We start from the raw sequence: 16,575 nt of genomic DNA on the forward strand, positions 1-16,575 counted from the left end.
TGTTTTGACGGCGTCCGCACGCGCTGGGTGTCGTTCGGGCCCTCGTACTCGCATATGTTTATCTGAGCATGGGTTACGTTTGTAAAACATGCGGTCAGTAACCGCACACGGCATGCCCCTGACTGCCGGAGGATGTGCTTGGTTGTCGGGGTAAGCCGGCGCAAAACCGTGTTTATTCTGAAACCAAATTTTGAAGCGATTTCTCAGAAAAGAAGTGCTTTCATTCGTGTATAGCCAGTGCCTATTGCGAGACGAGGTTCCCGCTGCCTTTTACGTGAAAATTTGTTTTCGTTGCGAAATTTGAACTAAACAGTGGTGGCAGATGTGTGTACAATAACGGTGTGTTGAACAACGGGTTGTTTTAAATACAAATAATGTGTGTGTTTTGGTTATTCCCACAATCCCAGATCACTTCTCCCGCCTCTTCACTCCAATTGACAGCCACACTCGGGGAAACGAAGGTGCCGCTATAGTGCCGCTCTGGTCTGACCCCTCACCGCTCGTGATGGGAAAATCAACAGCGGCGTTCGCCCTGTCGACGAGGCAGTCGGTCCTAAATTTCCTTTGGTTGGACAAGACGACGTAGGAAAAGAGGTGAGTGGCACCCACGCAAAGGAGCCTAAACCAATTTTGTTTGTTGCTTAAAAGAGGCTCACATCATGTTGTGCTGCAAGTTTGTCGCCAAGTGACGTGTTACAAAAGGTACTATTTGCAAGTTGTGTTTTACACGATAACGGCAAAAAACTTGGTTCCTTACCATACGTGTTTGCATTTGTTGTTTTGTTGTGAGCCTTCATTGTGTCTATGTGAACCACTTATTTTGTAGGTTTTGCAAACCTTTACTGCAATTTCATTTTTTCATGGTGCTCACGCTGAACAGGAGCGACAACGTAGCAAGCCACAAGTCTGATGCCTCCAGGCCGTCACAACTTTTTGATTTATTTTTAATCATAAGGAATAAAGATTGAAACATGATGCCCATTTCTGCGGTTTATTTTGCACTATATGACAAGATGCACATCAGTCACACATTTTAGTTGGCTATACTCATACAAGCATGTACATGAGGAATACCCCAACTTCTTAATTGGAAATCAAAGACCATCTTTTCGCACTTTCTATATAACTTTGCTGGAAAATATATGTTGTTTTGACGACTTTTATTAAAATAATGCTTCAACTGAACTATTCTTTTTTTTTTTGCAGTCGCTGGGCAGAACGGCAAGTATTATTGGACATGCTTAAAATGAATACTCCACTATTTTCAACAGCAGTCGCGCAAAAGTAGAGCAAGGGTCCAATGAGTAGCTTAAAATACTTGTGGAGACGCTTGACGCTTCGGTGTGGGTCATTTGACCCCCGTAGGAGTGTTACCGGCAAGAGTCGTCTGACTACATAGAAGTGGTAACGTGATCCTTCGGATGAGAGTCTTTCCACTCTTCCTATAGGGTCAGGGGACTCTCCTAGAGCGAGCCGACCCTGACCCACCAAGTGAGTCACCGTGACTATTTAAAGAGAGTCCTATACGTGGCAAGTCAGATCTCTCCGAAAAGAGTCACGCATACTCTTTTTTTTTTCTTAGAGTGTGTCTACACAGTAAACCACTTTACACCCTTAAGGGGGTTTTGCCGTGTCTATAACTAACACCCTTACACCCTAGGAAAAGGGTGTTTTCACGTATCAAAACACCCATACCATAAGGTGTTTTCAATAGCCTAAACACCCTTATCACTGAAAAATGTGAAAAAAAGAAATCTACCAGTCAGGGGACACGCAATTACAGATGACATCAGCACAGAAGGTGCACGCACGCGCCAAACAGCACACACAACAGAGCGTATTGTAAAATACCACATGGACGGAGCGCTCGTGCTACACAGCCTTACACTGACCATCTGGTATATATAGCCATAGTATCTTAAGCCGCCGTTCAGTGCCGGTGGAGATATTCCTGTTCCGTATAAATGGACATTAAACATTAAGAGAATAGGCGTACATTTATGGTACGCTTGTAGATGTCCCTAAAAGACACATGGCTTTTGATCTAAACTCGCCTAATATCACACGACATTTTAATTAGCGAGTCCCTGTTATCATCTGGCACACTGTGGTACGGGCCAAGGGTGTTTCGATAACCCATAACACCCTTACCTCCTAAAGGGTGTTTAGTTAGAGCATTACCCCTTAAAGGTTATTTAGGGGAAGGAAAACACCCTTACACCCTAATCGTTGCTAATTTTGTTAGGCAGAAGGGTGTTTTTCTTGCTTGAAACACCCTTAAGGGTGCAAAGTGGTTTACAGTGTAGGTGTGATAAATTTTGCCAGCATTTGAAATATTGTTATAGTTCGAAAAATATCCTCGTTTGCATGCGGCTTTTTAGTCCTTGAAAAACACGTGACTGGCCCTTGAATATCCTTGAATTTTCTCCTTTGAAGCTTGTACGAACCATGATTTTTGTGGTTTTAAATATTTGCTTGTTCGGTTCAGCATTATCGACATTAAGGAATATATTTTGTAAATAGCATTGCTCTGTTTACTCAATTACAGGAACAAGCCTTGCTAACCCTATGCCTGGTACGGAAGGACATATTGGCGCTTCACCTTGCAGACAGATTGTTTTTCAAGGCTCGCCGCTGCTTTTGGGAATAGCCCACCTTCATGGGCGATTTTATGAAGTATGAAGGCACATACACATACTTTAGGTACACTCGCACTTCATTGTTCAAGAAGTCTGCTACTGTACAATTTAATAAAATAAAGTTTGTTGGTGCTTATGACATATTTGCGATGCATCATTCGGGGTGTGTGCCACAACAACTGCTTTGTTGTTTCTGAGCAGCAACTGCTGCTCACCGAAGGAACGTCGTTCGAGGAGTCAGTGTGCACAGGATTCTTTCACAGCACAGATTCAGTGTAAAGGGTCTTACGTTTTCTCTTTATTGCAAAACACTACTCTAACAGCCGCGCCGCAGGGTGTATAGACACACAAGACGGGGTACTCTGTTGAACTATTGGCACACTTTTTATTGTTACGAACGGCTCGTAAAATGCAAAGACAGACGACGGGCCTTTCTGTTGTCGAACTATTGGCACACCCGTATCTTAACGGTTCACTCGTTAAGTACAAGCATGGGTTACGAAATCTTCTGTTTTCTAAGTGCGACGACACCTATATCCAGTTGAGCGGTTTCTACTAAACGCACTGGGCTTCCAACGTAAAGGACGTTTTTAAGTGAGGAAAAATTGTTCGGTCACAATATGTCATCAAATTTTGTCGTAAAGTGGGGCATTTTTTTTGCAGTGTAACTATTATGCTCATAATTAATCAACATTAAATTTCCCAAGCAAAAATAGTCATGTAATAAAAATACCGTTTCTGGTTTATAAAAATTCTTATTTCTGTATTTATTTAACTTTTCGGTCTCGTGAAAATTACTGCATTCTATTCGAAAATATCACTTTACTTTTTCCTTTACTTTCGCTTCATGTTCACATTTACATCACCTGCCAGCTACTTGGCCAATCCGCCGCTGTGGGTACGAGCCAAATATAAAGAACAAGCAAGCAGAAGGCGTTGGGACATTTTGGAGCGAAGATCGCTGGCGTCGCGTGAACGTCATGTCGGGTTGCGGACCCGAACGCGAGAAGTCCGACAAGGCAAGGATGCACCAGCCGTTCCTGATGCACTCGGAGTTACGTGGCCTCAATATGTGCCGGCCGTGACTGTCCCAGACCACGTCCTCGCTGCTGGGGCCACCACTCCTGACATAAACCATCCGTGGAAGGCGGAAATTTTTGAGTGGATTTTCCTGATGGTAACGAACATTTCCGACGCTTCGAGCGGAGCCTAGTAGCGGCCGCAGTTCACATTGGGTTTCGACGTCCTGACAGGCACGTTACACGATCTTCGAGTGGAACCTCGTCAGCATCGCCTCATAGTCTGAAAGCAGCCTATGAGGCCATCGCCGCAATAAACACCACTGGTGGCTCTTTCTTTTTACAATGTTATAGCGGAACGTTATATTCTGTAATTTGTAATTTGTTCGTTATATTTTATTTCATCTTAACTTCCTTACTTTTCTTGTTTTCTTTTAAAGAAGCTTCGTCTTTTCTTTTGCGGAGGCTCTGTCTCAGAGTAACAACACAGGGCCTTAAAACTTCATGGCACCCTTGATCTTACAGCATTCGAGCACGAGTGTTGTTATCCATGTCATCATTGGTGGGTGTCATCGAGGTAGTAAAAGGTGGAAGAGCCGCTCGTACACGAAGCGGCAATCTATACTGTTATGCTGGGGATACAGCGAGTCAAGTGACAATTGTGCAAGTAGCCCTCAATTTCTACGCCCGTTTTGGCCGTCCGTAAGTGTCAAACAATGACCTTTGTACCCTTAACTTCGACCCCACCCGGGTTTCATCCTCTCCGCACCTACGTCTCATGCTTTTATGTCTTGCTTGCAAAAGCAGTCTGTACAAACAGAGGACTAGCAAAACCCTCCTTGTGATCAGCTGTCCATAACTCCAGTAACACAAATATGACCAAGAGGACAATTTCTTCGGTTTCAGAGTCAACAAAAGGAACGCCGCAGCGACCTGTCCTGCCACTCGTTTTTTTTATACTCCCGCGCTGATCGCGCTAGAATTTTTACACAATGGCATTTTTTAACCCGGAATTTTCCTGCCCCCTCCTCTCTCTTATCTATTTCTTGTTCCCTTGGTCCTTCTCCCCACCTGTGTGTCATGTTTGCTCCCCTTCCAAGAAAGCGGGATCATTCGTGCTTGCTCTTACCTACACTTTTGTCGTCTAGGTCACGTGGTCTTCTCTCGTGTACTACAGTAGGAACTTGAGGGAACCCTTTTCACCACCACAGGTATTGTCATAATAAAGGCTTCCACAAGGTTTGATATTCAAATATCAAGAACTATTCAAACCTTCACTGTGACTATCCCTAAATTGTGGTCAAAAGGTTTCGCTCAAGTGCCTATTGTAGTACACGAGGTTAGACCACGTGACCTAGACGACAAAAGTAGTAGCTCGCGAATGTCCCCCACTCACGCGGACGAGGCGAACGGAGGGGGAGACCAGTGTTACTAGACTACTCTGGTGGCTTGCACCACGCGTTTGACGAGCTGCTGACGACGAGCTGCAGACGACCATGCAGCTGGAGACATCCGCTGCCGCTCTCTGCAGGAGCAAGTGCAACAATGTGGCCAAACAAGAGCCCGAAATTTCGCTATATCCCCCACCGCCTGGGGATTGTTTGTCCTTTCGGGGAAAAAGTCTCCGTCTCCCCCGAGAAGGCGTGGGGGGGGGGGGGGTCACGCCCACTCGTTAATCCGTGACGTCGCGGTCACGTGATCCGCAATCCCCCCGTCTCCCCCTAGCATTTCTCCCTCTTCTGAATACCCCTTATGGGGTGGACGGGGGGATGACCCCCGTTCACCCCCGATAGCAGCGTTGCTATCGCTATGACGTGGTAAACGCCATCACGTGACTCTCCTTTGCCGCCGAAAGCTTTGCCAAAGCTGCTCGCTGCATCTCATGCCCGAGGTTGAAGCTTTGTTTTTTCTTCAGCATGGTCTATTGCTCTGTGCTGCAGTGCCGAACGTATTCGACCGAGCCCCCGGTGTGTTTCCACGCATATCCCAAAACCAAGAAGCAGCGAGATGCGGGTTGATAAAGCTTAGAATGGGGAAGCAACCCAGCATCCATTATCGCGTGTGTAGCAAGCACTTTCGCGAAGAAGATTTTGTTTACTGCGTTGGAGTTAAAATGTTTGGTAAGTACTACGTGAGACTTTCCGTGACTGTGCACGTAGGAATTTACGACGTTTATTCACGCCAGGCTGGAAAAGGCGGTGCCTGGTTCCCGAATCAGTGCCGTCGCAAAACCTTCCTGTCCGGCCCTTGGACCGTCCAAAACACACCGAGCGTCGCCGGAAGGCGCTCAGCACAAGGGCGGCGAGAGTGACTTTGTCTCGATGTTGTTCTTTTACGCTGCATATTCGGACGTGGTCGGCCTCATAGACTGCCTCTCCTTCCGTTAGCAGCCGCGATGTGCTGAACTGCTGGTAAACGAACTCGTTGACGCCAGAGACCGGCAGCGTCACTGAAAACGAGATACGGTAATTGTAATTAGTATTCGACCAATCAATTCACACGTGCTGGCATGATATCACGTCCATATCACGCCCCCCCCCCCCTCCCGTGATATCACGGGGGGGGCAAGGGGGGCTCTGCCCCGCCACTGAAAAGTTAGGGGGGTGGAGCCCCCCCCCCCCACTTTCGACAGTGGTTATTGTCGGCTGCAGACTGGGAAACTAACAAGTCAGGCAAAGTTTTACTTGAACGCAGCAATTACGTAATTATGTAATAAAATTTTTCCTGCGATTCTCCTTTGACGACTGTCCTCCGTGTGTCATGACCACGCACTGTAGGCTACCTGCGGTGCGGGCTGCCTATTCCACGCTTGCGCGCCTTGCGCTCGAGCATTACAGAGAAGGCTGTCGCTCAGCAGCAACATCACAACAATCTGTCATGATTTTCTTTTGTTCTGCCTGGCCTGAAATTTAAGTAATCGGCGACGCAAATATTGGCGGGAACCAGTAAAGGTTTTATAGTCCGATCAAACGCTCTCCTTTTTTAGGAAGTTCAGTTTCTTTCCTTGAAAACGAACAGCATCGCCACTGCTCGATATCCAAGCTGCTGTGAGTTGAGCGTGCAGAAGTGTCCAGTATTTTAGTTGTGCCTAGCCAGGACAGCTAAAATAGATTCCTACTTTAGTCTCCGAGAGAGAGAGAGAAATAACATTTATTTACACATCCGCGTGTGGGAAGTCCCCGGCCTCGCAGGGCGCGGATGTTCCCTATCTTAAGATTACGGCTATTAGAGTCCGATAATCTCAGAGCCGAGTAGCCTGCTTCACTTGGCTTATCAAAACGATCTAGAATAATCGCGAAGCTTCTCGAACAATCAGGTACGGTTTGCGCTGAGCGTTGCTGACAGTCTTTGTGGGCGAACACCGAATACAGCAAAAGTGATAATAAGAAATGCACGGGGCAATATGGTAGCCTGCAGAGATCGTGGCGGCTTTTAACAAGGCAGTGGACTCGAGCACATCGAGAAGCCGAGCATTCGAGTTTGTCCCGTTGCTTGATCTACCTCACTAGGGAGATGATCAGCGTCCACGGTTTTCTGGACTAAGAAGGCTGCCTACCTGCAAAGGATTGTGTCGGTTCCTAATAATGTTTATTAAATGCGAAGCATTTCTTAGCGAACTTCTGCGACTTTGAGCGTATCTATCTATCTATCTATCTATCTATCTATCTATCTATCTATCTATCTATCTATCTATCTATCTATCTATCTATCTATCTATCTATCTATCTATCTATCTATCTATCTATCTATCTATCTATCTATCTATCTATCTATCTATCTATCTATCTATCTATCTATCTATCTAGCCGCCTACGACTTTGTGCTCTCCTGGTCGCTTGGTTAATCGAATGTACACCAAAGTTGGTATGGCGTAACATGACTGTATGACGAACGTAAATGACAAGTCATAACATGAAAATCATGACACGCATGTCATGTACAGCATAATTTACATGCCACGCTCATGGTGCGCTGGCGGCCGTTTCGCTAGCTTGATATACACCAAAATTGGTATCTTGCGACGTGACTGTGTGACGAGCATAAATAACTCGAGTTAACATGAAAATCATGACACGCATGTCATGTACAGCATGACTTACGTGCCACGCTCATGGTGCGCTGGCGGCCGTCTCGCTGGCTTGATCTACCCCGAAATTGGTATTGCGTGACGTGACTGTGTGACGAACATAAATAATACACGAGATAACACGAAAATCATGACACGCATGTCATGTACAGCATAACTTACGTGCCACGCTCATGGGGCGCTGGCGGCCGTTTCGCTCGCTTGATCTACCCCGAAAGTTGGTATTGCGCGACGTTACTGTGTGACGAACACAAATAATAGGAGTTAACATGAAAACCATGACACGCATTTTGCTAAACGACATACAAGACGATGTATGCAGCTCTTTGCTGGCTGCTTCGCATTACATCGATTCCCACAATGCGTGGGATCTGCCGGCTTTTTCTCTACTACAACTGAAATTAATGATAATTTCAGTTTTAGTATAACGATGCTGAGCTGTTTTTGCGCGTGTACAACTTCGTGTGAACTCATCGTTGCTGACAAAGAGGTAGAGAGAGAAATAAACATTATTAGGAACCGACACAATCCTTGTACACATATGAATCCATCTCGCCCGCTGCTATAAGCAGCCGCTGCCAAACAACCTTCTTGAATTACGTTCAGAAAGAGACACTCTCTGTGTGTTCCAAAAAAAATGAGTTATTGTTCAGCACAGTAATATGTGCTGCTAATTGTGCACACTTCATTTTAACGCCGCGAGCTTTCGCAGAGCTGTGACGTCGCGTAACACTCGGAGGCGATTTTATAGCACGTTGAAAATTTTTGACGAATAGCGAAGAACCAATGACAAACAATACGCCATATTGAAAACAGTTCATTATTATTTCTTTTTTTACGCAGTCATGCGTACATGGTAATTACGCGGTGGATCACTTACGCGTCATGTTGTTGCGTTGTTTTACGAGCAGGTGTTCAGCATGACCCCGAATATTTCGACCAATCATTAACAGCTAACGACATATACGGAAGGAAACAATGCGGGGTAGTTTAACGTTATAATCGCCCACAATTTTTCAAGGCAAATTTCCGCTTACACAGTTTACGTGGGCTATTCACTTGGAGGAACCGGAGGGCAGGAGTAAAGGGCCACTTCACAGCTTTCCCGTCCACCCCCCACCCAAGCTGGGCAAAGTAGGAGGGCAAGAAACGACACCTACTATATAAATTCGTAGTCATTTATAATTTTATAACTATACACAACTAGCTCAATGTGGTTTCTTAAGTATTAATTGGCTGAACTTGAGCTTCTCTTTCAGAAAGACTTTATATTAGAGGGCTCTAACAGTAAAGAAATTGACACTCGGCTTATCCTGAGGATTTCTGCGAAGTACCTTGCTTTGTCAGCCACATGTTTTCTTTAATAAGTGAGAATTTAAGGCACTAGAGTCATAGCAGGTTCTTCATACTCATCGTATTTACAACGCCAAACTGAGGCAGTGAAGTTTGCAGATGTAATGCTCAGATGAAGAACAGGTTAAATGTGGCTGCACTGCTTAAACTTCACGGTAATATATCCATAAAGTTCTTAAACACTGCTGTGTTGTCGCGGTATAGGGCGACCCAGCCTTCACAATCTCTTTGTGCAGATTCTTCCTTGATATAAAGCAAAGAGTTTAGAAAAGCAAGTCATCTGATAAGCTCTATAAATATACCAAATCACTTCAAATCATATATATATATATATATATATATATATATATATATATATATATATATATACACGGCGGACAGAGTGAGCGACGTCAGCCCCCCCCCCCCCCCCCCCCCCCCCCCCCACTCGCGAACGAGTTGTTACGCCACTGATCACGTCAGTGAATGTACCCCTCGCAGAGAAGCGCACGAAGCGGAAGCGTGGATAAAGGAGGCAAATATATATGTGGTTGAACTTCCATTTATTAAAATATATCTGTTATGAATAATCGTCCGGCAACAGTTCTGGCTAAACGGGTAAGCCGAAGTCACCACGAGTGTTGTGGACATTGCTGTTATTGCGGCGAAATAACTTATGGCTACCTTTACGAAACATCTCGCGAACGTAATAACCAATGTCGAAGCATCGTTTGCACTCGGCCATTTGATTACGCGCTGAAAACTAGGGCAAGGCGTTGCCGTGAATTGTGCGCGGCAGTCCGCGTCGATCGAAACGTATACCTCTCGGCCGCGCAACTTCCACGCAAAAGCAAGAGATAGGTGCGCGATGTCAAGCTTGCCTCAGTAAACATAAATGTACACGAGATGCGAGGATGCTTCGAGTTACAGATTATTAGGTAAATTACATAACTCACCAAGAGTGGCCTCTTCACGTTCGGTGTCCATGGCTCCGCGCGCATGCACTCGCTCCGTCGAAAGTGCACGACGCGACGATGACAGCGCGGTGGCTCACGAAAAACCTTTGCTGGCAAACACACTGATTGCTTCACAGTGCATTACAAGTGCATTCAACGCTTGCAAGACGAGAAAAACCGTGGCCGAACACTGGCGACGTCGAACACTCCGCGCACTCGGTACCACGTGATGCCCCTCTATACGTCACAGAGAGATTCCGGCAGGCGGCGCCACGGTATGTCCTCGCCGCCAATATATTTGTATTTAAACCTAGGAGTGTTAGCGCCAGTCGAACCATGGCGGCGAGTGTGGAACACTTTTTTTGTGCCTGTTGGCGTCACGTAGCACGTGATCTTAGCATGTAGCACGTGACGTAGTGTACGACAATACCACTGGATGGCAGCACTCATCCATGCAGTATCAGCAGTGCCGCTGGATGCAGCATGCATCATGCGCCGATATATAAGGGCTGTGAATGAACAGGAAGACACTTGTCCACCCGGAGTATAGTGAACTAGAATATATATTCTAGTATATTCTAGTTCACTATAGCGGACGTCTACAAAGAAAGCAGCATATCGACAGGTAATAAGTCTTCATAATTCCCTGTCTCTATTTTTCGCGTTCAAAATAGAAGAAAGTGTGCACTGCAGGTTTAGAAGATAAAGAAATAGATGCGCTAATGCCTGTTTACGCATAGCAAACAGTACATAGTAAACAGTGCGCTGCCCAAGCAGACGATGTCGCGCTACAATGCCATGGTGTGCATCGTGTCGCACGATGTTTATGCGAGCACCCAAGGGTCCATTTCCCGTGTTTCTTCCCAGGTGGAAGATCACCGAAGCTTTTCTGAAGCCGCTTGTGACACTATCGTTTGCGGTTGCGAACGTGAATATGTTCAGGGTGACAATACGAAGAGTGCACAACGTTCTGATTGCGCGCGCGCGTTTGCCATATCAAGCTCTGGAGCTGTATATGGCAGCTATCAAAAATCATTTGGGTTTTCCGGTAACTTGCAGCGGATGCAGCTTTTGTAATGTTGATGGTGACACGTACGATCGGTGACCTGCCTAGGCACGGAAAGATTTTTTAGATGCGAAGCAGTTTTCGCGCTGGGCTTTGTCCGTAGTTCCATTGGCGACCGTCCGCTTTCTAAAACCTACCACAGTCATCTGTAACATATTGAGCGTGCTCGCGTCACGGAAACGTCTTCGTCTTGCTCTTCGACCGACTTGATGATGATACGTGCCGAGCGCGCGCTCGTGCCAAGGAGAAGTCTTCTTCGTCTTGTTCTTCGACCGACTTGATGATGATACGTGCCGAGCGCGCGCTGGTGCCAAGGAGAAGTCTTCTTCGTCTTGTTCTTCGACCGCCTTGATGATGATACGTGCAGAGCACTTTAGGGGCACGGGCTGCCGTATGCTGTCCTAGCTTGGCGTAACGCAGACAAAACAACGCGTGCTGGCACGCGCTAGCGCGTTCGGGCCTGTGTAAGGGGTTGGGTAAGACGCTGTGGCCTCTCCCCCTTACACACTCTCAGCAATCATGTGATGGCGTCGGCGAACGAGATTCTGCAGACGCGCTGCAGATGAACCAGCGCGTTGTTCTCTGCAGATGGACCAACGCGTTGTATCCTAGTCAGAATGCGCTGGAACGCGCTAGCGCGTTCTCTCTCACTCTCTCTCTCTCTCAGCAATCACGTGATGCTCTCTCTCAGCAATCAGCACACTCTCTCAGCAATCACGTGATGACGTCGGGGAACGAGATTCTGCAGACGCGCGATGAACCCGCGTGGCGTGCTCCAACAAGAGTTCGGGACGAGTAACAGCAACAGCAACTACAGTGAATTCATGGTGTGCTCCACATGCAACATCGGCTAAGGTGCCCGTGATGAACGAAATTTTAAGTCGGCCCATGCGCTTCTTCGCATCCCCACATGGTTCTCTTTAGTGGGAGATGGTGAATTTTTTTCTAAATTAAGATTTGCACATTTGTTGTCATATGTTACATCATTTAAGCATAGGCGTGCGCAGGGTCCTCGTCAAGGGGGGGGGGGGGCAAAGGTTCATCGCAGCGCCCCCCCACCCTACTAAGTCAATGTATTGGGCAGATTTTGCGCCCCCCCCGCCCCCCTGTGCGCACGCCTATGATTTGAGCAACGAGTTAGAATCCTGGAAACGCTCATGGTGATGGTGGAGCAACAAGGCCACCAGTTCGATACAGTACAGCGGCAACTGTACAGTACTGCATCACAAGTTGTTGCAAGAGATGAAGGAGATCTAATAAGCGCAGGTTTTGAAGATTCAGATGCCCTTGAGAAGTTTGATAAAAAGCTGGCAGCTGACGCAACCATCAAAATGCGGCACTTTAGGGGCCCGGGCTGCCGTATGCTGTCCTAGCTTGGCGTAACGCAGACAAAACCATGTGTGCTGGCACGCGCTACCGCGTTTGGGCCTGTGTAAGGGGCTGGGTAAGACGCTGTGGCCTCTCCCCCTTACACTCTCTCAGCAATCACGTGATGACGTGGAGAAACGATATTTTGCAGACGCGCGATGAACCTGCGTGGCGTGCTCCAACAAGAGTTCGGGACGAGTAACAGCAACAGCAACTATAGTGAATTCATGGTGTGCTCCACTTGCAAGGACGCGTTAACATCGGGCAAGGTGCCCGTGATGAACGGAACTTTAAGTCTACCCATGCACAGCTGCTTCGCATCGCCACATGGTTCCCTTTAGTGGGAGACGATGTAATTTTTTGGACAACTTTTAGCGTCACATTAGCACGGCTATCCGACGGTCGTATAGCCGTCTACGGTCTACAGCTACAGAATGTCTTGACCAAGACATCTATTAGCCGTTTCAGACAGCCGTCCAAGACGCTTTTAAGACGTGAAATAGCTTCTGTTGTGTTTCGTGGGCACGGAGGTGGCAGTGCAGCTCAATCCGCCGAGTGCACTGCCGTGGCCAGTGTTCGATGAGTTAGGAGGAAAGGCTTGGAAGCAGGGCAACACATAATTGCCCGTAGCTGGCTCGATAGGTGGTGCGTCGCTTAATTTATGGTGCGGATTATTTGATAATGCTGTAGCCCAAACGCTGACAAAATAATAATTAAAAAAGAACTCTTTCAGGGTTCCTTTAACATTGAACCGCTGTTTTTAGTAGGCTTGTGCGAATTGTAAGTCTTAGGTTCGAAGCGAATAGTGATGTGGTCGAATAATTTCGTATCGAATTCGAGTAGTATATATCACATGATATAAAAGAAAAATGAGCATACTTGTCATAACCCAACTAACCTGCACAATACTTTTAAAAACTGAAACAAGGCATGTGCAAATATCATTCTTTTTGGTTCAAAGGGAAGTGAAAGCAACTTTAATACTGTCGAAACCCGCAATAACGAAATCCCGAGAGAACGAAATTCACACCGCAACGAAATATTTCCTGAGCACCGGAGAATGCATTCATGCTACACTGACATTGTGCAAAACTATCGATACAGCGCACTTGAGCCGCCACCATTGTTTGCAAAAAAACATACAGCTGGCGACAATAATGATGATGATGGCTTGCCGAAACACCTGCTGGTTATCGCGGACTGCGTAGCCAAATCCACATTCCTCATGGAGTTTCGTTCGTTGGCTTATAGTCAACTAGAATATTCTAGTTCACTATAGCTTGGCTCTGTGCTTGGCTTTGTCGGCTTTGCGCGCACATGGTCTCGTGTGTGGAGCCATTTGTGGAGCGTTTGCTTGGTTGCTTGGTGCAACATGAACTGTGTGTTGCGATTGCTTCGTCCGATTTCACTGCCTGCGAAGATGCCGCCCAGAACGAAAAAGCGGAAGTTCATCACGCTGGAAGATAAGGCTGCAATCATCAGTGAGGTGGAAAAGGGGGGAAAAAAAAATGGACATCGCCGAAGAATTCGGCGTTGCGTGCAGCTCGCTGTCCACGATTCTGCGCTGATCCGCGCTTATCCAGCGGAGCCGGAAGAAGGTTCGCCTGTAGGCGCACTTGATGACGGTACTCGTGACAGCGCAGTGCCGCTGTCACTGACCAGTGCGTGGGGCGAACCTTGTGCCGTGGCAAACGAGATTCCCCATCGAGAGGCATGAATTTGCTGCATGATAAGGCCCGCCAAAGCAAACTTACTTACTTTCGGAAATAAAATGTGTTTTTTGTATATTCCATGTCTTTTCTGCCGCATTCTCGCGCCAACGAAATTCCCGCAAGGGCGACATTTTGTGCTTTCCCCCGCCGATTTCGTTATTGCGGGTTTCAACTGTAGTAGCAGGATTTGACTTTCGGTAGAATGCAAGTGATAACCTGGAAAATACGTTACGTTTTAAAATTTATTACACTTTCAGCATATAAACTGGTATAACAAGTTTTCAAACTTAGAGAATGATGATTCGAGGTGAGGATATGTTCATTTAACCTTGAAGTGGGGCTTCACGGCAGTGCGGGTTTCCCCTGGATAGGTGTATTTACGGTAGGGCACCCCTCCACTGCAATGAAACCACCTTTACAGGGGTTACATGCGGTTTATGTCTTTTTGTTCATTTTAATTACTTCGACATTTAGAATAATTTAAATTCATTTCGAAGTGAATTGGAATACTTTAATATTCGTTCGAATATCCGAACAGCTCGAATGTTCGCACAAGCCTAGTTTTCACGTCTTCCGATACAGGCTTTCTTTTTTTCCCTCATGCCCACAAGTATCGAGGAACAGTGTGGATATTTAAGTTCCTTTTTCACTTTACTGTTAGCACGTAGTACTTTTAATAATAAAGAATACCTGAGGCACTTGTTTTCCTCCTGTTTGGATGGTGGTGATGGCGACGTTGTTACAGGTGGTTTTAGCCTGGTAGACCTTGCCGGCAATTGCTCCACCCGAGCGTCCCTTTTGTCGTGTAGGGCAGGAGCGCGGCGTAACCCGCGGCGGGCCGACGGAGAGGCCGAACGACGGGAGGGTGCGTAAAGTGACGACGCAGAGACCGAGCTTCGGCGAGACTGACGGGAGACTGCTCTCCCGCGTTTATTGCAGGTGGCTTTAGGAGGGGAAAGAAAGGCTATTGGTCCACGAGGCACGGGTCACATGACCGGCATGGCCACGCCGGATTGGTGGTAGCAAAGAGACATGGAAGAGACCCAGCTCCACCCAGTAGCATGAATAGAGAGCTCAACTGCACTGGTGTCATAGCATGTCACCACGGGTCGCGCGACACAACACCTTTCCGGTATTATGTCCAGTATTATGTTTACCAAGTGTCAATTAGGCCAGTCTCTCTCAGATAATTTAAAGGTGTGGGCACTTCAGAAATTTAAATGGCATCTTCGCACTCCGCTTGGAACCAACAACACATTTTTATGGTCCCCGTTTTCTTTGGTGCAACGCAAAGCTTTCTGGGCAGAGTATCTCCATCACGGAACGATAGTGCAGAAAACACTGTGAAACATTTATAGTCAGTTTTTCTACATACAGTGACTGAGTCACACATGTAAAGAGCTCGCATGCCTTGCATGCACATGCGCCGCCACCAGTCAAACTAATTACAGATAAGGACATGTAGTTATCATGCAGTGTGCTGTGTGTATGCATCCGTCGTGTGAATAAATGTTTTGTTACTGGCTTCCACTTGTCACAGTGTTGATACAGTACACACAACACATGCTGCAAACTGTGGGAAGTGAGCACAACAGTGGTTCCTGTTTGTGAGCTGTGGCATGCTGCACATGCGTGTGCTCCATGTGCATGTGCCGTGACTCCACATGCATTAACTCCTTTTAATTTATAAGCAGCACAGAATAGTGCAGGAATGGGTAATAATCCACATACTTTCATTTCGATAGAGTGTACTAGAACAGGGGAGTGCTCGGAATGGCTGCAGCACCAACATGCAGCAAGTTAAGCTCAAACAGGGTCAATCCGCTTGTGGCACTGCGATCGGTAGTCTGCAATGTGTCATCGTTTAAGAGCTGCGTACGGCGCCGCCAAAGTGGTGCGGGGGTAGAATGCCCGCTTCCCACTCAAAAGGCCCGCGTTCGAATCGCAGCTGTACATCGTGGGCTTTTAGTCTTAGTGTCACCTTTTATACCTGTATTGGTTTTCCTTTGTTTCTTAAAACTAGCTTCTGTTGCTACGCATTGCTACAAATAGTAACGTAAATGTGAAATCTCGTTTCGGGTTTCGTATTCGGAAAAACCTCGGAGGCCATACTTACATTTTTTTGTTGAATCCGGGGCGGTGGCGCTCCAAATAACTACACTCACTATCAATTTTTCTTCTATTTTACTTCACAGCGACAGTTTGCATTTAATTGCAGTGCAACCGAGGAAACACAAATATTACCAAGTTACAAAAGAAGTCTAATTTTGATTACAAGTAATTAATTACATGTAATTAATCACAGAGAAGCATGCTCTATTTATTAAAATTTGGTGATGGCAGCAGTATGGGCTTGAGGAGCATGTGTGCCTTTTATTTTTTAGCAATATTTAAGG

This window comes from Rhipicephalus sanguineus, chromosome 6 (genome assembly GCF_013339695.2).
Source record: "Rhipicephalus sanguineus isolate Rsan-2018 chromosome 6, BIME_Rsan_1.4, whole genome shotgun sequence".
NCBI classification, from domain to species: Eukaryota; Metazoa; Arthropoda; class Arachnida; order Ixodida; family Ixodidae; genus Rhipicephalus; species Rhipicephalus sanguineus.